The sequence below is a fragment of the Ailuropoda melanoleuca genome, chromosome 10 (assembly GCF_002007445.2).
Source record: "Ailuropoda melanoleuca isolate Jingjing chromosome 10, ASM200744v2, whole genome shotgun sequence".
Lineage (NCBI taxonomy): Eukaryota > Metazoa > Chordata > Mammalia > Carnivora > Ursidae > Ailuropoda > Ailuropoda melanoleuca.
This window is the reverse complement of record NC_048227.1, coordinates 15350845-15377417: the sequence shown is the minus strand read 5'-3', so window position 1 is coordinate 15377417 and position 26573 is coordinate 15350845. Positions and strand designations below refer to the sequence as shown.

Below are 26573 nucleotides of genomic sequence, written 5' to 3'. Positions count from 1 at the left end.
TTAACCATAAACATGCAAAATCATCCAAAGAAAGGTAAACTCTCTTCTGAAATCAAGACAACAGAGAGCATTCTTCTTTCAAGTACTATCTGGATGTGAAATAGGAAATTTTGCTTTAAAAAGTGCTTAAAAGAATCAGGAAAGTACATAATTACTTAACTTTCTTGAGTAGCTTATCAGGGAAGACTAGGGTGTTATAGTGTACTTATTTAAGGAGAATTGGGAAAGAAGAGCCTGTAAAATCTAAACAAGTCCCTTAGACATTGAACTAAATTAATAACAATTGTCATTTATGACGCCCTTATTATGCACCAGCATTGTGCTGAGTGCTGATGTGCTTCAGCTCCTTTAGTCCCCATAGATAGATATAGACATATTTTTGTTGCCATATGCCAAGTGAGAAAATTCAGATTCAGAAAAATTCAGGTAACTTACTTGCCCAAGATTTCAACTATGCAGCAGACACAGGTCTGAACTGATCCAAAGCTGGTGTTCTTTCTACTGTCCCCAGTTATGGACCAAATATTCACTCTGTTTGCAACACTGTGGAACAAGGGAGGAGAGGTACAAAAGAGCATTTTGTGCTGATTTCTAAGCAGAACTGCCTGAGAAGGACATGCTACCCTACTTTTGAGTACAGCACAAAGATATGAGAGTATGAACCATGATTTAAAAGGAAATATTATACACAAGTATAGCAAAAAAAAAAAAGCAAACAGAATCAAAGAATGGCTCTGTACCATGGTTTCTTCACTTGATACATCCTGAGGATTATTCCTCTTTTGTAAATATATTGACCTCATTTTTTTCCTTCATAGCAAATAGTGTCCTCTAATACAAATCGTGTTGTTTTATGGTATGATTTACTCTAGTCTAGTATATATTATTATTATTATTATTTATATTTATATTATTTAGCAGAACTTTAATGATAGGTAATTGCAGTGATTTCCAGCTTTTAATTGCAATCAACTAAACATCTAAACCACTAAAAAATAACTGTTTCTTAACTTTTTCTATATAACCTCTCAGAATTTGAAATGTTACTATAAATTCAAGAGTTTCAAGTTTTAGTTATGCGGATGAAAAAGTTCTGGAGATCTACTATATATCATGGTGTTTGCATACTTGAAATTTGCTAAAAGAGTAGATCTTAAGTGTTCTTCCCCGCCCCCCCCCCCCACCCAATGGTAACTCTGTGAGGTAATGGTAGCTTTATTGGGATAATCATTTCACAATGTATATCAAAACATCACATTGTGCACCTTAAATATATATAGTTTTTATTTGTCAGTCACATCTTAACAAAGCTGCATAAAAGAGAAAAATATTTTCAGAAAAAGAGAATCTCTAACTGCTGACTTTTTGGCAAGCCTGTACAAGATGGCTTGAAAACTGGAGATACAAGTGATCTTGTATTTTAAAACCTAACTAACTTTGCCTTAAACAAATTGTGGAGTTTATTTATGTCACATAAGTCTGAGCCAAAATTCTCAAAGTATGTTCCCTAGGACTCTGGAGATCACTGACACTCTTTCAGGGAGTCCATAAGGTCAAAATTTTTTCTAATAACATGAAGGTGATTTGTTTTTTCCAATGTGTTGACATTTCCACTGATGGTTCAAAAGCAATGGTAGGTGAAACTGTTGCTACTTTAATTAAGGCAGTGGCACCAAATCGTATTATTAGTCACTGTGTTAGTCACTTCACACATTCATCCAAAAAGAAAAAGGCAGCGAATACCCACGAATATTCATACTATGCAAGTGTGATGGATGTCTTAGGCAAAACAAGTAATGTGGTTGTGAGAAATAGTAACTCCTTTTGGCAAGGAACAACAATTTCCATTGAAAAAAACAACTGACAACATTAGTTTTCAGGCTTTGTTATTTCTAGGACAGTTTCTTGAAAATGAATAAAATGTGCTTTGTAACATGAAGGAAAATAACTGGAAATATATGTTGCAAATGGTAAAATTTGAGTCTTGAAGTTTTTAGAGCACTCATATCCACCATCATGATCCTGACAGATTCCTAATGCTTACAAACTTGCCCTAAAAGATTAGTGGTCGTATTAACAAATATAAAATTTTGATGTTGTATAATGAAGCATGTCAGTATTAAATAGACTAGGTTTCCCAAAAATTGACATTTGAGGCCATATAATTCTTTGTTGTGAAGTGGCTGTACGATGTTTAGTGGCATCTCTGGCCTGTACTTAGTAGATGACAGTAGGAAACCTTGAGTGTGACAACCAAACCTGTTTCCAGATATTGCCAAATATTTCCTAAAGGGTAAAATCACCCTCCGCCAAGTAACACTGGGTTGGATATAGTAAACAGGTATTTTCCAAATGATCGATGCATTACATTACAAAGTCATACGGGAGTTCAAGATCCATTTGGAGAGTGAGATAGAACAACAGATTTTAATGTAATAAAACAAAAGGTTCTTTAATATGATTTCAGCTTCTACATTACAACATATCTTGTCACATTTTGGTGGAGTATCAAAGAAAAACATTAATAATTATGTGAGAAAACTACTTAAGGATTCCTTTCCTCCCACTACATATCTATATGAAGCCAGATTTTCTTCAGAAACATCAACCACGTAACTAATGAATCCTTGAACACTACATCAAAAACTAATGATGTACTATACAGTGGCTAACTGAACATAATAAAAAAATAAATTAAAATTAAAATTAAAAAAAGAAACATCAACCAAGACAATATATTTCAAGAGATTGAATGTAGAAGCAGATATGGTAAATGAGTTGTCTTTTTATTTTTGCTTTTTTATATTAAGTTAGAATATGGTTATGTTATGACATAAAATTCATCATTTTAAGTTCAGTGGTATTCAGTAAATTCACTTTGTTGCACAATCATCACCACCCTTCATCTCCAGAACTCTTCCTTTTCTCAAACTGACTATACTCATTAAACAGCAAATGGCCATCCCCTTCACCCCACCTCCAGCCCCTGACAATCTCTGTACTTACTGTGAATGTCGGAATTTGGATACTCTCGGTATCCCATATAAGTGGAATCATATAATATTTGTCCTTTTGTGACTGAATTATTTCACTTAGCATAACATCTTCAAGATTCATCCATGTTGTAGTATGTGTCAGAATTTTCTTCCTTTTTAAAATTCTTTATTTAAATTCAATTTAGTTAATATATAATGTATTATTAGTTTCAGGGGTAGAATTTAGTGATTCATCAGTTGCTTATAACACCAGTGCTCATTACATAGAATTTTCTTCCTTTTAAAGGCTGAATGATATTCCATAATATGCATATACTACATTTTGCTTATCCATTCATCTGTCAGTGGACACTGGGTCTCTTCTTTTTGGCTATTGTAAATAATGTTGCAATGAACATGAAAATGCAAATTTCTTTTTGAGACCCTGATTTCAATTTTGGGGTGGGCATATGCCCAGAAGCAGAATTGCTGGATCATATTGTAATTCTGTTTAATTTTTGGAGAAACTGCTTAACTGTTTTCCACAGCACATGTACAATTCTGCATTCCCACTAGCCAAGCACAAATGTTCCCATTTCTCCACATCCCTCCCAACACTTGTATTTTCTGTTTTTGTTAATAGTAGCCATCCTAGTAGGTGTGAAGTGTCATCTTACGGTTTTGATTTGCATTTTCCTAATAATTAATGATGTTGAATACCTTTTCATGTGCTTATTAGCTATTTGTATACCTTGTTTGAAGAAATGTCTATTCGAGACCACTTTTTAATCTGGTTGTCTCTTATTTGTTGTTGAATTGTATGAGTTTTTATATTCTGGATATTAACCTCTTATCAGATATAATTATTTGCAAATAATGTCTCCCATTTTGTTGATTGTCTTTTCACTCTATTACCAGTGTCCTTTGATCTACAAAAGTGTTAAATATTGATGAGATCTAATTTATTTTTTTTCTTTTGTTGCCTGTGCTTTTGATGTCAAATGCAAGAAATCATTTCCAGGAGCATGTCATGAAGTTGTACTCCTATGGATTCTTCTGAGTTTTATAATTTTAGTTCTCACATTTAGGTCTTTGATCCATTTTGAGTTAATTTTGTATATGGTGGAGGGTTAGGGTCCAACTTTATTTTCTGGGATATGAATATCCAGATTTCCCAACACTATTTGTTGAAAAGTCCATTCTTTCCCCCATTGAATGCTCTTGGGACTGTAGTTAGAAAATCATTTGATTATATATGTGAGGGTTTATTTCTGGGCTTCCTATTCTATTTCATTTTGGTCTATATATTTGTCTTTATGCCAATGCCACACTGTTTTGATTACTGCAGTATTGTAATAAGTTTTGATATCAGGAAATCTGAGACTTCCAACCTTTTCCTATTTTCAACATTTTTTTGCCTTTATAGGACCCCTGAAAACTCTTCATGAATTTTAGAACAAATTTTCCTATTTCTGGAAACATGTTTGAATTTTGATAGGGATTACATTGAACAGAGGTCATTCTGAATAATATTTACACCTTAACAATATTAAGTTTTCCGGTTTATCAACAGAAGATGTCTATATCTGTCTTTTTAAATTTTTTTCACCAGCTTTCTTTAATTAAGCCAAACATTTTAGAGATTTGAAAAACTGCAATTCTTCTCAACAATTTCCTTTGAGAAAATATGGTTTGGGAGCTTACAGGGAAGATGGCAGAGTGAGAGGACCCTAAATCCACCTCATCCCATGGATATGACTAGATAACTCTTGCACCAGAGAAAACAACACAGAAAAGGACCCAGAGACTAGCTGAACAAAGTCCACAACTAAATGTAGAAAAAAAAGCCACGTTGAAAGAGTAGGAAGGGTGAGGACTAGGTGAGAACACAAACACCAATAGGTCTGACAACCAGAGGGAGGAAGCCACGGGCAAGAGAAGGGAGAAAAAATTACTATCGCACCAGGGAGCCTACAAAGGGAAGAGAAATCCCTATAGCATCTGGCTTTGAAAATGAGAGGGGCCAAATTTCTGAGTGCTTACAACCTGCAGAACCTAAAGCCTGGAACTTTCAAAACCAGCAGAATTGGCTCTGAGACAGCCTGGAGGGTGACAGGAAGCTGAACCCCTAACCTTAAAGAAACAGCAGAGCAAATAGCTCACAGATATACAGGAGGAAGACAAATCTCAGAGTTCCCTGAGGGGCTTCTCCAGGAATAAAGGAGCTAAAAGATGCCATTTCCTTCCCCCACTCCTCACCAAAAACACACAGCCACCTGCCAGAACCACCAAGGCTCCAGTATTCACTACCAAACTTGCTTACACCATGCCCTGGCCTCTACCAACAGACCTGCCTTGGACTCGAGCTGTGGATCCTCTTCCCCAGAGAATCTGTGCAAACCCTGCCAATGCTGTATCTCCCAACCTGCCACAGGACGTACACACCTTGTTATAACTGCACCCCTCACCTGTGCATGCTTTGCAGTGTCCCTGGTGGAGGAGGACCAGCACCACCTAGCTAAAAATGCACATCCCGGGGGTGCCCGGGTGGCTCAGTCATTAAGTGCCTGCCTTCGTCTCAGGGTCCTGGAATTGAGCCCCGCATTGGGCTCCCTGCTCAGTGGGGAGTCTGTTTCTCCCTCTGCCCCTCCCCCATTCGTGTGGCACTCATGCTCCCTTGTTCTCTCTCCTCAAATAAATAAAATCTTTAAAAAAATACACTTGATGGCAGGGTACCTGGATGGTTGTCAGTTCAGTGTCTAACTCTTGGTTTCAGCTCAGGTCATGACCTCATGGGTTGTGGGGACTAGCCCACATTGCAGGGGTGGGGGGGTCTGTGCTAAGCAGGGAGTCTGCTTGAAGATTTTCTCCCTCTGCCCCTCCCCTCATCTGCTCATTGTCTCAAAATAAATAAATAAATCTTTTTTAAAATATACATTTGAGGGGCGCCTGGGTGGCACAGCGGTTAAGCGTCTGCCTTCGGCTCAGGGCGTGATCCCGGCGTTATGGGTTCGAGCCCCACATCAGGCTTCTATGCTATGAGCCTGCTTCTTCCTCTCCCACTCCCCCTGCTTGTGTTCCCTCTCTCGCTGGCTGTCTCTATCTCTGTCGAATAAATAAAATAAAAAATCTTTAAAAAAAAATAAAATAAAATAAAATATACATTTGATGGAATAAATAGCAGGCTAGAAGAAGCAGAGGGAAAAAATAATAAACTAGAAGACACAGTAATTAAGCTGAACAAAAGAGAGAAAAAAGAATTATGCAAAATGAGAATAAACTTAAGGAACTCAGTGACTCCATCAAGCTTAATAACATTCACATTATAGTGATCCCAGAAAGAAAAGAGAGAGAAAAGGGGGCAGAAGTTTTATTTGAAGAAAAAATAGCTGAAAACTTCCCTAATCTGGGGAAGGAAACAAATACCTAGATCCAGGAGGCTCAGAGATGCCCCCAACAAATTCAACACAAGCAAATCCACACCAAGATCTATTGTAACTAAAATAGGCATGTGTTGTGATGAGCACTGGGTGTTGTACGCAACTGATGAATCATTGAACACTACACCAAATACTTTTGATGTACTATATGCTGGCTAACTGAACTTAATAAAAAATAAAATAAAATAAAATAGCAAAATGTAGTGAGAGAAGAAAAAATTAAAAGCAGCAATATGAAAGTAAACAGTTACATACAAGGGAAACCTCATAAGGTTATCAGAGGATTTTTCAGCAGAATTTTTGCAAGCCAGAAGGGAATGGCATGATACATTCAAAGTGCTGAATGGGGAAAAATCTGCAGCCAAGAATGAGCTCTCCAACAAGGCTATCATTCTAGAATAGAGGGAGACTTAAAGAGTTTCCCCAGACAAACAAAAGTCTTTGAGGAGAAAGAAAGAGTGACAGCATAAAAATAGGAAACACAAAAACAATAAAAATGAATGTATCTGTAAAAAAAAATCAGTCAAGGTACTCATGAAATAAAAAGATATAAAATATGACACCATATACCTAAAATATGGGGAGGAGAGGAATGAGAGTAGGTTCAAACTTAAACAACCATCAAATTAATATGCAGAAGATGGTATATACAAACCTAATGGTAACCACAAATCAAAAATCACTAAGATATGCAAAGAATAAGAAAGAAATCCAAATATATCACTAAAGGAAACCAGCAAACCATGAAAGAGAGAAAGAGAAGAAAGGATCACAGAAAAACTTCAGAAATAACCACAAAACAAGTAATAAAATGGGAATAAACTCATACCTATCAATACTTACTTTGAATGTAAATGGACTTAATGCCCCAATCAAAAGATATAAGGTAATTGAATAGATTTAAAAAAATAAGATCCATGTATATGCTGCCTACAAAAGACTCATTTTAGACCTAAAGACACCTGCAGATTGAAAGGGAGGGGACAGAGAAACATACCATGCAAATGGATGTCAAAAGAAAGTCATAGTAGCAGTACTATATCAGACAAAATAAATTTTAAAACAAAGACTGTAACAAGAGACAAAGGAGAACACCATATAATAATAAAGGGCTCTGGGTTTTTGTGGGGGGAGAGAAATGGCACCAACCAGCTTCATCTTGCCATATGCAATGACATGGATGGAACTAGAGGGGATTACGCTAAGCAAAATAAGTCAGTCAAAGAAAGACAAATACCATATGATTTCACTCATATGTGGAATTTAAGAAACAAAACAGCTGAACATGGGGAAAGGAAGGAGAAATAAACTAAGAAGAAAGCAGAGAGGGAGGCAAACCATAAAAGACTCTTAACTATAGGGAACAAACAGGGTTGCTGGAGGGAAGGTTGTTGGGCAGATAGGGAAACTAGGTGATGGGCATTAAGGAGGGCACTTGAAGTAATGAGCACTGGGTGTTGTATGGAACTGACAAATCACTGAATTCTACCTCTGAAACTAATAATACAGTACATGTTAATTAAATTGAATTTAAATTTAAAAATTTAAAAAGTAAAATAAAACTCTAGACTTTAAGCCCCACTGGTTAAAAGAACTCATGAAGCCCTCAGTTTGTTTCCCAGAGTCCATAGTCTCTCATGGTTCATTCCCAGTGATAGGTATTAAGGAGGGCACATATTGCATGGTTCACTGGGTGTTATATGCAAATAATGACTCATGGAACATTGCATCAACAACTGGGGATGTACTGCATGGTGACTAATATAACAAAATAAAAATTAAAAAAAAAAAAGAACTCATGAAATTTCAGCCCCTCCCACTTTCCAAACCAATGGCTTTGGGGAAACGTTCTCCTTGTATGCTCTTCTGTGTGCTTTCTCTGTTGCCCTTCTCTGTGACCACGGCTCCCTCCCCTTCTCAGCACCTACAATCTGTTTCTCCCCTAAACCACATCTCTGTACTTCCCACCTTCTTTGATGTGGCTTCTTCTCTCCCCTTAGTTGTGGAGTTTGTTCTGTCAGTCTTCAGGTCAATTTCTGGGGAATTGAGGATGATTTGATAGTTATCTAGTTGTGTTCATGGGAGGAGGTGAGCCTAAAGTCCTCCTGCTCCACTGCCATCTTCCTCCCCTCTAAATAAGTTTAATATAAGAAATTATTAAGCTATGATGGGATATGTAAAAAGATGGAAAGAGAGCTCTAGAACATACTCTAGGACTGAGGAAATGTACCCAAGAAAGAACAAACTTAGAAGGTTGTTTCAGACGTTATTTAACAGTAATAAAGAAATGCCCTGGATGGCCTAGGTCAGAGCAGGTCTTTCCTTCATTCCTTCATCTGGGCAAGCAGAAGCATACTTTTTTTTTTTTAAAGATTTTATTTATTTATTTGGCAGAGATAGAGACAGCCAACAAGAGAGGGAACACAAGCAGGGGGAGTGGGAGAGGAAGAAGCAGGCTCATAGCAGAGGAGCCTGATGTGGGGCTCGATCCCATAACGCCGGGATCATGCCCTGAGCCGAAGGCAGACGCTTAACAGCTGTGCCACCCAGGTGCCCCCAGAAGCATACTTTTGAGGCACAGGTGAGTATAGACTAAAGGGTGGGATTGTAGAGGGAGACAGGACACCCCTGTAGGTACTGCTGGAACTGGGAGCTTACAAAGCCTACCTCTGTGGGAACCTAGCGTATGGTTCGGTCTGGGACATCACTGGCTGCTGCTCAAAATGCAGGTCAAGCAGCCAGCTCTAGAGCCATAGGACCACAGGCATGCACATATACGAAACTCACAAAATGGTGTGGGAAGTAGAGACCTGGGCTGGGGTACAAGCCCTGTAATATCTGGGGTCTCTGCTGCTGCCCAAGCCAAGGGCTGGAGAAAGTACACATTTATCAAATGCTGTAGAAAGCTGTGCCCTACCTGAATCTAATATTGGAAAAACCACACTGACCCAGCAGTGGAGAAAAAAAGATGTGCTCTCCAATATCCTGGCCTATAAGCCACCAGAACTAGAAAGGTAAAACTCCTTCCTTTTGCAATGTTTCTCCAGTGCCTTTCTGCTGCTAAAGCTTAATATACTGGCTGGAAAAGGAAAAATAATAGGTTGCTTTAAAGTTTCACATAGCAAAAAATAAAGAGTGAACTGAGAGTTGAGAGGAAACACACTGATAATTAGCACACTCTATTCCTTTAACTATTCAGTTTTCATATGCACCCTTGAACACCCGTTTGAACTCTAATACATCAACAAAACAACCCATGTATTCACTGAACAAGATACAGATCTCGGTCTTAAGAGTAAGTTCTTATCCTTTCCCTAGAATAAGGAAATACACAATTCTAAAGGTAGCTGGCTCTTAATTACTTCTCAAATTCAGTCAGTCACACTGAATATTTGATTTCCTGGAGACTAACTTTTGATTTAACCTCCAACAAGTTGTATATAAAATAAAATGGGAAGGGGAGAAAAGAAAATGATCGTTGCACACAAATAAACCTACATATTTCAAGCAAAGAAAAAAGTGCAAAGACACTACATTTTTTTTTCTGTAATTGGTCAAGAGGTCATAGTTGATAGTCACTACTTCATTCTTCAACCCTTTGCACATTTCTTTTGCTTTCCATCAGCTTAGTTGCTCTATGTTCTTTACCTAGTTGAGTAACCCAAATCTTCATTCCTGAAAGTTTTAAGTTCTCAACTATTCTGCCTTTTTTCTTTTCCTCTCCTCCCCTTTCACTCTTCCTCTCCCCTCCCCCGTCCTCCTCCCCGTCCTTCTTCTCCTCCTCCCCCTCCCCCCCCCCGTCCTTCTTCCTCCTCTTCTTCACTGCACTTCACTATCAATTATGAAAGTACTAAGAGCACTCTCAGAGAATTCCAAGTTACATACATAGTCCTTTTTGTATTGTATAGCAACAATCCCATTTCTTCTCGGTAATGTAGATCAATCACCCTACCCATTAAATTCATTCATTCACTCTCTCTCTCCTGTTGGTTCAGTGGCACAGCACCCCAAAATGGCCAGTTGAATCTCATATTCAGTAGAATCCAGTTCAGTGGAATCATTTTTACTCTATCTCATGGCACATTTCCAGATAAACTAGATGATTTATAAAATATTGCATTTCACAAAAGTTCACTGGATGGAAAGGAATACAGAACTGATACATCATCACTGTCCTTTTTCTTAGCTTTTGCCGGTTCAAGTTCACTCATTGGGGCTTCAACTCCTCACATTTCCCGGTTGCTCCTCACATCCTCTGCAGGCAACCATGTTACTGAACCCAAGTTTGGCTGCCCATTGCTCACAAGGCCAATACTCAAGAGACAAGTTTTGACTGGAAAGGAGTATGAGCTTTATTCAGGAATCTGGAAAACTGGAGAAGGCAGACTCTTGTCCAAAAGCCAAATCTAAGGTTTCTGCCTGTCCCAGCGACTTTTAAAGAGGTTTAAGCAGCTAATGGAGTGCAGTAGTCTGTGACATTTCTCAGTTATGTACAGACTCGATGATGCCAGCTACGGTTATCTCAGTGCTCAAATGTTGTGCAAGAAGGTCTAGTTCCTTGGTACCTGGGGGTTGTGCAAGAGTACTCTGTTCTTTCTGCAAAGGAAGACAAGATCTACAGATGTGCAAAGGGAAGTCAGTAAAGTAATTTGAGTGACCTTCAAGAAAAACATTTTGCTAAAAGATTGCTGAGCTAATCAGAAAACTGAGGTGGCTTCAAACAGACTTGCTGGCCTCTGTGGCCTGGGAAAGTTCTGGTCCTTCATTCCCCAAGGCCAGTGGTCTGCAAATCTCCAAGAGAGTAAATCAGTTGTCCTTGATTTGTATCAAGGGCCTTGGGTCAGCAAGCAAACAGTGTGTTAACTTGAAGCAAGTTAACCCTTAAGCCCAACTGGAGTGCTGTTACAACCACGAGGGAAGTCCCCGAGAGAAACGTAGCAGCATCCACAGCATGAGTCCGTGTTCACCCAGTGCTGTCCTGCAGCTTCCCGACAACAGCCTGCAGCCTTGCACATCTCCTGGAAAACTGGTGCACATGTAGAGAATGCCCAGTGTTTTCACAACATTTCACACAAGGCATCAAGGAAGCCTAGCTAGGAAGTGGGAGGCAAAGTATTGTTGGGTCATGCCAGTGAGCAATATGGAAGACTTGGAACAATAGGTCAGTGCTAGGATAAGGAGGCAGGGCATCACAATGGTGTGGCCCCTGCCATGAAATCAGTAATAGATCCCAATGAGCTCCCCCTGCAGGGAAGATGAAAATCTCTCTTCTATGGCTTCCAAGAATGCAGGTGGTAATAGAGGATCTTCCTGAAATGTCTGCATTTGCTTCAAGCAGAAAACCATTCCTGGGAAAACACCGGAAGGCACATGCACTGAGAGACTGAATCTACAAACTAACATGGACAGAGCATATATAATACACTCTGATCTACAATTCTCCAGGAATCCAAACCACAATTTCTGTCTGAAGCACTGGCTCAGAATGGTGAAAACCTGTCAGTGACTGTCAACTTCCCTATATTTTGCCCCATCTTCTAACTTAGGGCCAACCAAAGAAAGCTGAATTTGCTCTCCAAACTTATCACATAAGATGCCCTTCTCCTATGATAATTGTCTTTATCAGATTGACATATTTTGCTTAGCATAATACCTTCTAGTTCCATCCACGTTATTGCAAATGTTAATGTTTCATTTTTTTGATGGCTGAGGGTTGCTGAGGGTGGGTTGTGGGGGTATGGGGTATCTGGATGATAGGCATTAAGGAGGGCAGTGATGTAATGAGCACTGGGTGTTATATACAACTGATGAATCACTGAACGCAATCTCTGAAACTAATAATATATCTATATGTTAATAAATCGCATTTAAATAAAATAAAATTTAAAAAATAAAAATAAAGTCTTTAAAAAAAATGATGCCCTTCTCCTAGTTATATCACCTCCGACTTCTCCATGCCAACAACATCTAATCAAAGTATGCCTGAACCTTTTCCTTTTTTCTACTATGAAGTTTTCCCACTTCTCTGCTTGCCTTTGAGTCTCTGCCAAATACAAAAGATAGCGGCTGACTCTTTTGCTATAGCAAGCTCTGAATGAACAGACTCTGTTCTCGCGTAAGTGGTCTTTGTTATCTCTACAACTGGTTTTGGCACAGCTTCTCATCAAACAAATAAGCGAACAAACAAATATGATTTCTTACCGTAATCTATAACCTATAACTTCTCTTTGCTTGTCATGAGGTCTTAACATAACGTTACCATTACCTGTCTTTTATCCCCTATCTCCCTGTCCTTCACTAATTATTGACTCCAGCCACACTGGCCTCCTTTCTCTTCCTTGAACTCATCAAGCCAATACCCACCCAAAGTACTTGGGTGTGTTGTTCCCTTTGCCTGGATTCTCTCTCTTTCTCGATTCATTTTTTTAAGATTTTATTTATTTATTTGACCCAGAGACAGTCAGTGAGAGAGAGACAAGTGGGGGAGTGGGAGAGGAAGAAGCAGGCTCCCAGCAGAGGAGCCCGATGTGGGGCTCGATCCCAGAACGCTGGGATCACGCCCTGAGCCAAAGGCAGACGCTTAATGACTGAGCCACCCCGGCGCCCCTCTCGACTCATTTTTTAAGAGGAGTTTAAGGTTCATAACAAAATTGAGGGGAAGGTCCAGATATTTTCCATTTACTCTCTGTCCCCACACATGCATAGCCTCCCTATCAACATCTCCCACCACAGTGGTACATCTGGTAAAATTGATGAACATACATTAACACCTCATAATCACCCTAAGCCCGTAGTCTACACTAGGGTTCACTCTTGGTGTTGTACAGTCTATGGGTTTGGGCAAATGCATATCCATCACTATGGTGTCCTCTGTGCTTCACCAATTTATCCCTTTCCATCTTCCAACTCCTGGCAACCATTGATCTTCTCACTAGCTCCAACATTTTGCCTTTTCTGAATGTCATATAGTTGGAATCAGAGTATGCAGACTTCTCAGACTAGCTTCTTTCATTCAGTAATATACATTTAAGCTTCCTCGTGTCTGTTCATAGCTTGACAGCTTCTTTCTTTTTAGCTCTACATAACATTCCACCGTCTGGATGTGCCACAGTTTATTTATCCACTCACCTACTGGGGGGCATCCTGGTTACTCCCAAGTTTTGGCAATTATGAACGCAGCTGTTACAAACATTGTGTGCAGGTTTTTGTGTGGACATGTTTTCAACTTTTTTGGGTAAATACTGAGGAGCACAAGTGCTGAATTGGATGGTAAGATTATGCTTAGTTTCGTAAGAAATCACCATAACGTCTTCTAAAACGGGTGTACCATTTTGTATTCCCACTAGCGATATAGGACTATTCCTGTTGCTCCACATTCTTGTCAGCATTTCTGGGGTCCTCCTCACCCAGACCTTCACATGGCTTGTACTTTCACTTCTCTATGCCTGTGTTCTGTTACATTCTCCAAGAGGATACTTACTGGGGAAGGGTGAGGTGACTGCCAGTTCACCCGTGAGTTGCAACACAGAAGCTCCTCAATTCCTCTTCTGTTCTTGGAATGTGCATTCCGTCTGCTTTTTACACTTCCAGAGGCTGCCCTAAGGATATACATAGTCTTGAGATAATGATGTGAAGACCACCTGGAAAGTACATGTGACCAAACCCAGTTAAAGTTTCTATATAAACTTTTAGGATTGGGTGGGTGGTTGTAGAGATCTACTCATTTTGGAGTCTCCCAAGACTAGCCTTAAATGTAACTTCCCTTGCTTATTAAACTTGCCACCTACTAATCTTTAGTGGCCTGCCTCTTTCTTCAGTCTCTTCCTGCCTTCTATGTGTATGGGGGCCTGTTTCAGATTACACCTGGGAAGCTCTAGAGGAGCTTGGGAACCGACAATTTGCAAGCCAGCCAGAAGGCCAAAGAAACTAGCCTTGGGAAGGAGTCATTCATAGGGGAAATTCTGAGTTGGCCATTGGCTTCTGTGTTGGGAGTGGTGGCCTGTACAACCTTAATTATGTTCCCAGCCTTGGGAAAGGAGCATCTGTAGGGAAAATCCCAAGTTGATCAATGACTGTGTGGGGAGGAGATGGCTTGCATATCACAGCTTATAGATCACTGTACAAATATGACCGCCCCCCCAAAACACTGGTTACTTTAAGGGGCTCATGTGAGGAACTGTGTATAACACACTGCCACAGGGAAGGGAAACAAATGGCTGTTGCAATGGACTGGCCTCTACTGTTGACAGTTTGACTGGCCACTGACGCCCAGCTAAAGGATAAAACTCATTAGAAATTTTAAAGAACTGAGACTACAGAAGGGCAAGAAGTTGTCCACTTCTTTGCTACTTTTGGGGCTGGCAGATAAGGTGGAAGAGCAGGATGATAAATCAGAGGCATTAGAGTAATGTTTTTGCAAAGCTAGAAGGGAAGAAGATGTCTTGGATTAAGATCCAGGTGCTTTTGACAAAGACTAATTAGGATGGTAAAGGATGAAATCTCTGGGGAAATAATGAGAATGATAAGGAGAATGCTATGGTGATCGATGAAAAAAAGAAATGCCATGTTCTCTAGCCCTTAATATGAAGGAAAATTTTGAGTATTAACTCAAAATTGCTGTGGGTCTTTTGTATATGGTTTTTATGATGTTGATACATGTTTCCTCTATCCCTACATTGTGGAGGGTTTTTATCAAGGAAGGATGCTGTATTTTGTCAAATGCTTTATCTGCATCTATTGAGAGGATCATATGGTTCTTGTCTTTTCTTTTATTAATGTAGTGTATCATATTGATTGATTTGTGGATGTTGAGGCACCCTTGCAGCCCAAGAATTAATCCCATTTGGTCGTGGTGGATAATCCTTTTAATGTACTGTTGGATCCTACTGGCTAGCATCTTGGTGAGAATTTTGGCATCCATGTTCATCAAGGATATTGGTCTGTAATTCTCCTTTTTGGTGGGGTCTTTATCTGGTTTTGGGATCAAGGTAATGCTGGCTTCATAGAAGGAGTTTGGAAATTTCCTTCCATTTCTACTTTTTGAAACACCTTCAGAATAATTGGTATTAGTTCTTCTTTAAATGTTTGGTAGAATTCCCCTGGTAACCCATCCAGCCCTGGACTCTTGTTTGTGGGGAGATTTTTGATTACTACTTCAACTTCCGTGCTGGTTATGGGTCTTCTCAGGTTTTCTATTTCTTCCTGTTTCAGTTTTGTAGTTTTTACATCTCTAAGAATGCATCCACTTCTTCCAGATTGCCTAATTTATTGCCATATAGTTGTTCATAGTATGTTCTTACAGTTGTATTTCTTCAGTGTCAGTTGTGATCTTCCCTCTTTCATTTATGGTTTTTTTTATTTGAGTCCTTTCTCTTCTTTTTGAGAATTCTGGCCAGGGGTTTATTGATCTTTTTAATTCTTGCGAAGTACCAGCTCCTACTTTCATTGATCTGTTCTACTGTTCTTTTGGTTTCTATTTTATTGATTTCTGTGCTAATCTTTATTAATTCTTTTCTCCTGCTGGGTTTAGGCTTTATTTGCTGTTCTTTCTCCAGATCCTTGTGCATCTGAGACCTTTCTTGTTTCTTGAGGCAGGCTTGTATTACTATATACTTCCCTTTTATGACTGCTTTTGCTGCATCCCAAAGGCTTTGAACAGTTGTGTTTTCATTTTCATTTGTTTCCATGAATTTTTTAAATTCTTCTTTAATTTCCTGTTTGAGCCATTCATTCTTTAGCAGGATACTCTTTAGCCTCCAAGTATTTGAAATCTTTCCAAATTTCCTCTTATGAGTTCCAGTTTCAAAGCATTGTGTTCTAAAACTATGCAGGGAATGATCCCAATCTTTTGGTACCAGTTGAGACCTGATTTGTGACCCAGCATGTGATCTACACTGGAGAATGTTCTTGTGAACTCAAGAAGAATGTGTATTCCATTGCTTTAGGATGGAATGTTCTGTATGTATCTATGAAGTCCATCTGGTCAATGTGTTCTTCAAAGCTCTTGTTTCTTTGTTGATCTTCCGCTTAGATGATCTGTCCATGGCACTGAGTGGAGTGTTAAAGTGCCTTACTAGAATTGTATTATTATTGATGTGTTTCTTTAATTTTGTTATTGTTTTATATAATTGGCTGCTCTCATAGTAGGGGGATAAATATTTACAATTGTTAACTCTTCTTGTTGGATAGACCCTTGAAGTATGATATAGTGTCCCTCTTAATCTCTTATTACGGTCTTTGCTTTAAAATCTAATTTGTCTGATATAAGGATTGCCACACCAGCTCTCTTTTGATGTCCATTAGCATGGTAAATGGTTTTCCACCCCCTCACTTTAAATATGGTGGTGTCCTTAGTTCTCAAATGAGTCTCTCACAGACAGCATATTGATCGATCTTGCTTTTTTATCCAATCTGATACCCTGTGTCTTTTGATTGGGGCATTTAGTCCATTTACATTCAGAGTAATTATTGAAAGATATGAATTTAATGCCATTGTATTACCCATCAGGGAGACTCTTATCATAGAGATAAAAGAGATAGAAAAGAATCAGAGATGACGAGTGCAATATATGAGATTGGGAACAGGCCTGATGAGGGGAGAAGTTAAGACATCAGAGAAGTAGGGGGACCCTAAGCTTGTCTCAGCCCTAAAACATAGCTAGATAGTTATCCAACCATTCCAAACACCCAAGAAATCAATCAGAGGTCTGAGAGAATAAAAACTGCAAGTCTGTAAGTAGAAAAGTGACCACCTTTTGGAAAGTACGAGGTGCAGAGAGTTGATTTGGGGAAGACATAGCTGTGGATACAGCAGCAGGGAGACAGCCTGCTAATGGAGGCTACCACAAAGTATTATAAGCAGCAGAGTGCAAAATATTAACTTTTAGAAGTTCCCTAATGTGGGGGACGTGCCTGGCTTAAGGGTGCTCAGATGGTGTAGCAGGGGGTAATCCCAGGAGTCACAAGGTGGTCTTAGGATCTCCTGGGTCACAAGAAGAATGGATGGTGCCTACTGCACTGTTCCCAGGCATAGGAGCATGGAAGCAGTGGATCTTGGTGCCGGTTTTCTGCTCTGTTTTGCCATAAACTGTGAACCACTGCGTGGTCGTGTGACTGCTTTCCTGGGACCAGCCAACAAATGGCAAAAGTGCAGCAGGAGCCTCCCCTGAGAGAATAACCCATGTCCATACCACAGGAGTCCCCAAAATTTGGAGTTCTGAAACTCGGTCATGCACCTGAGATAGAAAAGCTTGAACACAGGCAGGGTGAACACAAGCTTTAGATAGAAACCATAGACAAATGCGATGTGACTGATTGCTCTTCTGTCAGGGCTCACTGAAGTGTGGGGGACACGAACTTTCAACTCCAGGGTTAGAGAGTGGGGTGCTGACATATTCATCATGCCCTTCAGCACTGAAAGCCTTTCCCCGCAAAACAGCACGCCATCTAGTGGAGACCAGAGCTGCTTACAGTAAGCCCCGCCCCCCTGCACTCTGGAGATGCATTTCCACTGAAACAAGTCAGCCTAAGAATCAGCCTAACAGGCCCCTCCACCAGAAGACAAGCACTGGCACCAAATCTATTTGTAGCATGGAGTGCTACAAAGCTTCAGCTCTAGGGGAAATAGGATCTAGCCTTTTCAACAAGCTGACCAAAACACAACTCTTTAAAACTCAGCGCACACTGGGCAAGATCCAAACACTCCCCAGTGCAGGCAAGGAGAAAATCTGCAAAGGATTGATCTGAGGGAACGAGCAGCCAAACACAACAGCATTGTGCACACAGCATGCACCAAAAACACTTCCTGAATTGCCAGGCCCTGACAGTACATGACGTCTTTTTAATATACCCACTACACTCAGGAGCAGGACAGGTAACAGCCTTTCCTAATATGCAGAACACAGAGATATAGGCAAAATGCCAAGATGGAGGAATTCATCCCAAAAGAAAACACAAGAAGACATCATTTCCAGGGGCACCTGGGTGGATCAATCAGTTAAATCATCCAACTCCTGATTTCAGCTCAGGTCATGATCTCAGGGTCATGGGATCAAGCTCTGTGTCAGGTTCCATGCTCAGCAGGTAGTCTGCTTGAGATTCTCTCTCTCCTTCTCCCTCCAGCTCTCCCCCTGATTGTACTCTCTTTCTCTCTAAAATAAATACATAAATCTTAAAAAAAAAAAAAGACACCAACTCTATAGCTAACACAATAGTACTAAATTCCTATCTTTCAATATCACTCTGAATGTAAATGGACTAAAGGCTGCAATCAAAAGACATAGGGTGGGTGAGGAGTTAAGATGGCAGAGGAGTAGGGGGACCCTAAGTTCATCAGGTCCCTCAAATACAACTAGATAGCTATCAAATCATTCTCAACACCCAAGAAATCAAAGAAATCTCAGAAAAAACTGCTGCAAGTCTACAGGTAGAAAAGTGACCACCATTTGGAAGGTAGGAGGTGCAGAGACTTGAATCTGGTGTGACATAGCTGAGGATACTGTGGCGGGGAGGGAGCCTGCTTATGGAGGCTGCCACAAACTATTATAAGAAGCAGAGTTCAAAATCCAAACTTTTAGAAGTCTGCTACAGTGGGGGATGTGGGACAGGTCCAGCAAAAAGCAGAAGCATGGTGAGAACTCAACCACACTCCCAGAGAAACAGCATGGGTCCGAGCCATGGGAGTCCTTAAAATTTGGAGTTTTGAAACTCAGTCCCATGCCTGAGATAAAAACACGAGGTCACAGGCAGGATGCACACAGAGTTCTAACAGAAACCGGGAGACAAGTGATTGCCTGCTCTTCTGTGAGGGCTCACTGAAGAATGGGAGGGTGTGAATTTTCAGTTCTGAGGCTAGAGACCTGGGCACCACCTTATTCATCCCACCCATCTGTAATGAAAGACTTCAGGGAGCTAAACAGTGCCACCTAGTGGAGTCCAGAGCCTATTACACCATGTCCTGCCTCCTAGTGCACTGGAGACAAATTTCCACTAGAACAAGTCCACCTGAGAATCAGCACAACAGGACCCTTTCCCAGAAGACCAGCACAAACAACTAGCTTGTACCAAGTTTACTGATCACAGAGGTCTGCAAAGCTTCAGCTCTAGAGGAAAACAGTATATAGCATTCTCTGTATTTTTAATCCTCAGTCCTTTAATAGAATTTTTTTCAGATATTTCCTTATTTCTCAATTTTTTATTTTTTTAATTTTTATTTCTATATATACTTTATATATTTTTTATTTTTGTCTCCCTCCATTCTACTTTATTCTATATATATATATATTTTCTTTCTTTCTTTCTTATTTTGAGATCTAGTTTCTTTACTGAGCATACCAAAACACAAACAGGGTCTAGGTTTTTTTTATTTGTTTCTGTTGTGGTGGTGATGGTGGTTATAGCAGTTGCTGTTGTTTCTTTTTTTCCTTTTTCTTCCTTCTTTTCTTTTCTGGACAAAATGATGACATGGAGAAATTCACCCCAAAAGAAAGAACAGGAGGTAATACAGCCAGGGATTTAATCAATACAGATATAAGTAAGATGTCTGAACTGAACTGAAAATGATTATAAGGATACTAGCTTGGTTTGAAAAAAAGCATAGAAGACACTAGGGAATCCCTTACTGTAGAAATAAAAAAATCTAAAATCTAGTCAGGAGGAAATTAAAAATGCTAATACCAATGTGGAGTCCCAAGTGGAGGCCATAAAAATGAGGATAAAAGAAGCAGAAGAGTGAATCAGTGATCACGAAGATCATGAAGGTAGACTTATGGAACTCAACGATTCCATAAACCAAAATCATGTCCGTATAATAGGAGTCCCAGAGGATGAAGAGCAGGGAAAGGGGGCAGAAAGTTTACTTAAACAAATGACAGCTGAGAACTTTCCTAATCTAGGGAAGTAAACAGGCATTCACGTCAGGAGGCATAGAAAACTCCCTTCAAAATCAACAAAAATAGGTCAACACCTCAACATATTATAGCAAAACTTGCACATTACAAAGATAAAGAGAAAATCCTGAAAGCAGCTCGGGACAAGAGGTCCTTAACCTACAAGGATAGACACCAAAGGCCAGCAGCAGGCCTTTCCACAGAGATCTCACAGGTCGGAAAAGACTGGCGTGATATATTCAACGTGCTAAATGGGAAAATATGCGGCCAAGAATACTTTATCCAGCAAGGCTTTATCGTTCAGAATAGAAGCAGAGATAAAGATTTCTAAGACAAACAAAAATTAAAGGAATTTGTGAACACTAAATCAGCCCTGCAAGAAATATTAAAGGGGACCCTTTGAGCAAAAAGAGAGACCAAAACTAACAAAGACCAGAAAGGAAAAGACACAATCTATAGAAACAGTGACATTACAGGAAATATAATGGCACTAAATTCATATATTTCATTAATTACTCAGTGTAAATAGACTTAATGCTCCTATCAAAAGACATAGAATATCAGACTGGATTAAAAAAGCAAGATCCATCACTATGCTACTTACAAGAGATTCATTTTAGACCCAAAGACAACTTCAGATTGATAGTGAGAGGGTGGTAAACAATTTATCATGCTAATGGATATCTAAAGAAAGCTGGAGCAGCCATCCTTATATCAGACAAACTAGATTTTAAACCAAAGACTTTAAGAAGAGATGAAGAAGGACAATATATTATAATAAACAGGTCTATCCAACAAGAAGATCTAACAACTACAATTATTTATGCCCTAACTTGGGAGCTGCCAAATATATATATATAAATTAATGACAAACCTAAAGAAACTCATTGATAATAATACAATACTAGTAGGGGACTTTCACACCCCATTCACAGCAATGGACAGATCATCTGAGCAGAAGATCAACAAAGAAACAAGGGCTTCTATTGACACAGTGGACCAGATGGACCTCACAGATATATTCAGAGCATTCCATCCTAAAGCAACACCCTAGCCAGACTTATCAAAAAGAAAAGAGAAAGGACCCAAACAAGTAAGATCATAAATGAAAGAGGAGAGATCACAACCAACACCAAAGAAATACAAACAATTCTAAGGCAATACTATAAACTATTATATGCCAACAAATTAGGCAATCTGTAAGAAATGGATGCATTCTTAGAAACATAGAAATGACCAAAACTAAAACAGGAAAAAATAGAAAACCTGAACAGACCTATAACTAGCAAAGAAATTGAAGCAGTAATCAAAAATCTTCCAACAAACAAGAATCCAGATCCAGACTGACTACCAGAATTCTATCCAACATTTAAAGAGCAATTAATACATAATCTTCTGAAGCTGTTTCAGAACATAGAAATGAGGGGCGCCTGGGTGGCTCAGCCGTTGGGCGTCTGCCTTTGGCTTGGGTCATGATCCCAGGGTCCAGGGATTGAGCCCCACATCAGGCTCCCCGCTTTGCAGAAAGCCTGCTTCTCCCACTCACACTCCCCTTGCTTGTGTTCCCTCTCTCACTGTCTCTCTCTGTCAAATAAATAAATAAAATCTTAAGAAAAAAAAAACCCAAAAAACATGCTACTAAACAATGAATGGGTCAACCAAGAAATCAAAAGGAAATCAAAAAATACATAAAGACAAATGAAAATGGAAATGAAAATATAATGGTCCAAAATTTCTGGGTGGCAGCAAAAGTGGTTCTAGGAGGAAAATTTATAGCAATACAGGCCTACCTCAGGAAGCATGAAAAATCTCAAGTGAACAACCTATTTTAGACCTAAGGGCTCTAGAAAAAGAAGAATAAACAAAATCCAAAACCAGTAGAAGGAAGGAAACTATTATAAAGATCAGAGTGGAAATGAACAATACAGAAATTTTTTTAAAAGAACAGATCGGAGGCACCTGGGTGTCTTAGTCAGTTAAGCATTTGCCTTCAGCTCAGGTCATGATCCCAGGGTCCTGGGATCAAGCCATGTGTTGGGCTCCCTGTTCAGTGGAGAGCCTGGTTCTCCTTCTCCTTCTGCTGCTCCCCCTGCTTATGCTCTTTCTCTCAAATAAATAAATAGAATCTTTAAAAAAAAAAAAAAAGAACAAATCAATGTAATCAGAAACTGATTCTTTGAAAAAAATTAACATCTTGGTAAACCTTTAGCCAGACTCACCAAAGAGCGAGAGAGAGAGAGAGAGAGAGAGAGAGAGGAGTCAAATAAACAAAAATTGTTTTTTGTTGTATAAATATATAATTATGAATCGTGGTAAAAACTACGAGGAAATTTTTTAAAATACGAGGAAATGAAAGAGGAGAAATAATAACTAACACCACAGAAATACAAAGGACTGTAAGAGAATATTATGAAAAATTATGTCAACAAATTGAACAACCTAGAAGAAATGGATAAATTCCTAGAAACACATAACCTATCAAAACTGAAGCATGAAGGAATAGAAAATTTGAACAGACCAATTACTAGCAATGAAATTGAATCAGTAATCAAAAAACTCCCAACAAACAAAAGTCCAGGAATAGAAGGTGACACAGTGAATTCTATCAAACATTTAAAGAAGAATTAATACCTATTCTTCTCAAACTATCCCAAAAAATAGAAGAGGAAGGAAAACTTCCAAATTCATTCTATGAGGCCAGCATCAGCCTGACGTCAAAACAAATAAAGACACCACTAAAAAAAAGAACTACAGGGCAATACCTATGAAAATAGATCAAAAATCCTTCACAAAATACTGGCAAACAGAATCCAACAGTACATTTAAAAAATCACTAACCACAATTAAGTGGGATTTACTCCTGGTGTGCAAGGGTGGTTCAATGTTCTCGAATCAATCCACATGATACATCACATCAACAAGAGAAAGGATAAAACCATATGATCATTTCAATAGACACAGAAAAAACATTGGACTAATTACAACATCCATTCATGATAAAAAACCCTCAACAAAGTAGGTTTAGAAGGAATATACCTCAATATAACAAAGGCCATATATGACAAACCCACAATGAACATCATACTCAATGGTGAAAAATTAAGAGTTTTTTTTCCTAAGGTCAGGAAGAAGACAAGGATGTCCACTCTCACCAGTCTTATTCAACATAGTACTGAAAGTCCTAGCCATAGCAATCAGACAACAAAAAGAAATAAAAAGCATCCAAACTGGTAAAGAAGTAAAACTTTCCCTATTTGCAGAAAACCTAAAGACTCCACCAAAAAACTACTAGAACTGACAAATGAATTCAGTAATGTCCCAGGATACAAAGTCAATATAAAGAAATCCGCTGCACTTCTATATGCTAATAATGAAGCAGCAGAAAGAAAAATTAAGAAAATCCCACTTACAATTGCACCGAAAATAATAAAATATCTAGGAATAAACTAAACCAAGGAGGTAAAAGACCTGTTCTCTGAAAACTATAGAACACTGATGTGAAAGAAATTGACATTCCATGCTCATGAATTGGAAGAACCAATATTGTTAAAATGTCTATACTACCCAAAGCAACCTACACATTTGATGAAATCCCTATCAAAATACAACAGCATTTTTCACAGAACTAGAACAAAAAATCCTAAAATTTTAATGGAACCACAAAAGACCTGAATAGCCAAAGCACTTTTGAGAAAGAAAACCAAAGCTGGAGGGGTCACAATTCCACATTTCAAGTTATATTACAAAGCTGTCGTAATAAAAACAGTATACACTGGCATAAAAGTAGACACAAAGACCAATGGAACAGAACAGGAAACCTAGAAATAAACCCACAATTGTATGGTCAACTTATCTTTGACAAAGCAGGAAAGAATATCCAATGGGAAAAAGACAGTCCCATAAACAAATGGTGTTGGGAAAATTGGACATCCACAGGCAAATCACTTTCTTACATCATGACAAAAATAAGTTCAACATGGATGAAAGACCTAAATGTGAGACCTGAAACCATAAAAAGCCTAGAAGAGAGCACAGGCAGTAGTTTCTCTGACATTGGCTGTAGCAACATTTTTCCAGGTACGTCTCCTGAAGCAAGGGAAACAAAAGTAAAAATAAACTATTGGGTCTACATCAAAATAAAAAGCTTCTGCACAATGAAAGAAACAATCAACAAAACTAGAAAGTAACCTACTGAATGGGAGAAGATATCTGCAAATAACATATCTGATAAAAGATTAGTATCTAAAATATACAAAGAATTTATATAACTCAAAACAAAAAAAAAATCCAATTTAAAAATGGGCAGAAGACATGAATAGACATTTCTTCAAAGAAGACATCCAGATGGCCAACAGGCACATGAAAAGATGCTCAACATCACTCATCATTAGGGAAATACAAATCAAAACTACAATGAGATATCACCTCATACCTGGCAGAATGGCTAAAATATAAAACATAAGAAACAAGTGTTGGGGAGGATGTGGAGAAAAAGGAACCCCCTTGCACTGCTGGGGGGAATGCAAACTGGTGAAACCACTATGGAAAACAGTATGGAGGTTCCTCAAAAAGTTAAAAAACAGAACTACCCTACAATCAAGCAATGACACTAATGGGTATTTACTCAAATAATAAAAAACTCTAATTCAAGTGGAGACATGCACCCCTATGTTTCTAGCGGCTTTATCCACAATAGCCGAATATGGGAACAGCCCAAGTGTCCATGATTGATGAATGACTAAAGTACTATGTATATATGTATATGTATATGTATATGTATATGTATATGTATATGTATGTGTGTGTATATATACAAGTCAGTCAGAGAAAGACAAATACAATATAATTTCATTTATATGTGTAATTTAAGAAACAAAACAAATGAGCAAAGGGGGGGAGCAAGAGACAAACCTAGAAATATGGTTACCAGATGGGAAGTGGGTGAGGGGATGGGTGAAATAGGTAAAGAGGGTAAGAATACACTTCTCACGATAAGCACTAAGTAATATATGGAATTGTTGAATCACTGTATTTTACATCTGAAACTAATGTAAACCAATATTAACTCTAGTGGAATTAAACTTGAATTTCACTTAATTTAAAAAAAGGCTTTATGCACGTGCAAAGGGCCTTTCTGTATTTCACAATCCATTTAACCGTGCAGTAGAGGAGCTGCCACCCAACCTTCCTTCAGAAGTGACTAATCTGCCATTTTTGACATGCTAAAGCAAATATAAAGAGCAAAAATTAGGGGAGTCTATAAACGCCTTCCAAGAAATGAATATGTTCCGTTTAAATCATAGTCTTGCGAAGGTCAGTATTTGACAGTATTTGACAGCACCTATCTATTCAAAAAGTTTTCAAGGATGAAATAGATTAGCATGAACAGATCAACCACTGCGATCGATTTCGGTGACGGAGAACATTTTGAAAATTCAACAAAACGTTATCCCTGTTAAAAGAATCTCATTCTTCTCATCAGTAGACCCGTATTACAAAAAAAAGAAAACTGTATTCCTTCATTATCATTATAATTTGCGTCTCACCACACAAAAAAGGGGCGGGAAACTGGTATCCCAGGACTCAGGAGGGCCATGACTTCTGTCGTCGCCTCCTCCGGACGCAGCCGCTACACGGGCGGGAAGGCGGCAGTCCGATATTCTGATTGGTAGGGGCTATGGGAGGGCCCTCGGTCCTACTCGGCCCCCCACGCCCGCCTCCCGTAAGCGAAATTCTCCGAGGGCTGGGGCGGAGATCCAAGGCTCCCCGGGGAGCGCCGCTCTAGTGAGAGCCGTCGGGCGAGCGTGTGGGAGTTCCGAGTCCAGCATGTGGGGAGCGGTCCGCCTCGGTTGCCGCTGGCGCATGCGTATCGGGGAGCCTAAGCCAGCGCGGCGCGGTCGCCATCGCTGGAAAGCTTCCGCCAGAGCCCAGCTGGCGCGGGCGGCTGCTCCAGCCCCAGGGGCCCCGCCGCTGGGCATCATTGGCTCAGGCAGTAGGGCCCTCATCACCCTGTCCCGCCTCGGTCGGGCCGGGCGGCGGCGGCGGCGTCAGGGGGCGGAGCCGCCCAGAGCGCCCTTTGTCTGTGAAGGCTGGTGAGTGCGGCGCGCCGCGGGCCGGGAGGCGGGCGAGGGGGAAGGGCGGGTGGCGGCCCGAGGGTGCCCGGGACGCGGTCGCCGCCCGCGTTGGACCCGGAGTCCCCCAGCAGCCCCCTCAGCCTTCCCGGAGACCCGCACCCTGTCTCTGGTAGAAAGGCCTCCCCATCCCAAGATTAT

The 26573-nt window shown here is 39.7% G+C and overlaps 2 protein-coding genes across 2 annotated transcripts in view; one reads left to right on the top strand and one right to left on the bottom strand.

Moving 5' to 3' along the window:
• Positions 1-26573, bottom strand: part of SEPTIN14 (septin 14) — a 135469-nt gene that overhangs the window by 60668 nt on the left and 48228 nt on the right. The window contains exons 4-5 of the mRNA XM_019806489.2: positions 13896-14013; positions 436-543 (exon numbers count right to left, since the gene is read on the bottom strand). The gene's annotated coding sequence lies outside the window, so the exon portion shown is untranslated. The remainder of the gene's footprint in view (positions 1-435; positions 544-13895; positions 14014-26573) is intronic.
• The window catches only part of ZNF713 (zinc finger protein 713), a 32610-nt gene continuing 32099 nt past the window's right edge, over positions 26063-26573 (top strand). Inside the window, exon 1 of the mRNA XM_034670064.1 lies at positions 26063-26393. The gene's annotated coding sequence lies outside the window, so the exon portion shown is untranslated. The remainder of the gene's footprint in view (positions 26394-26573) is intronic.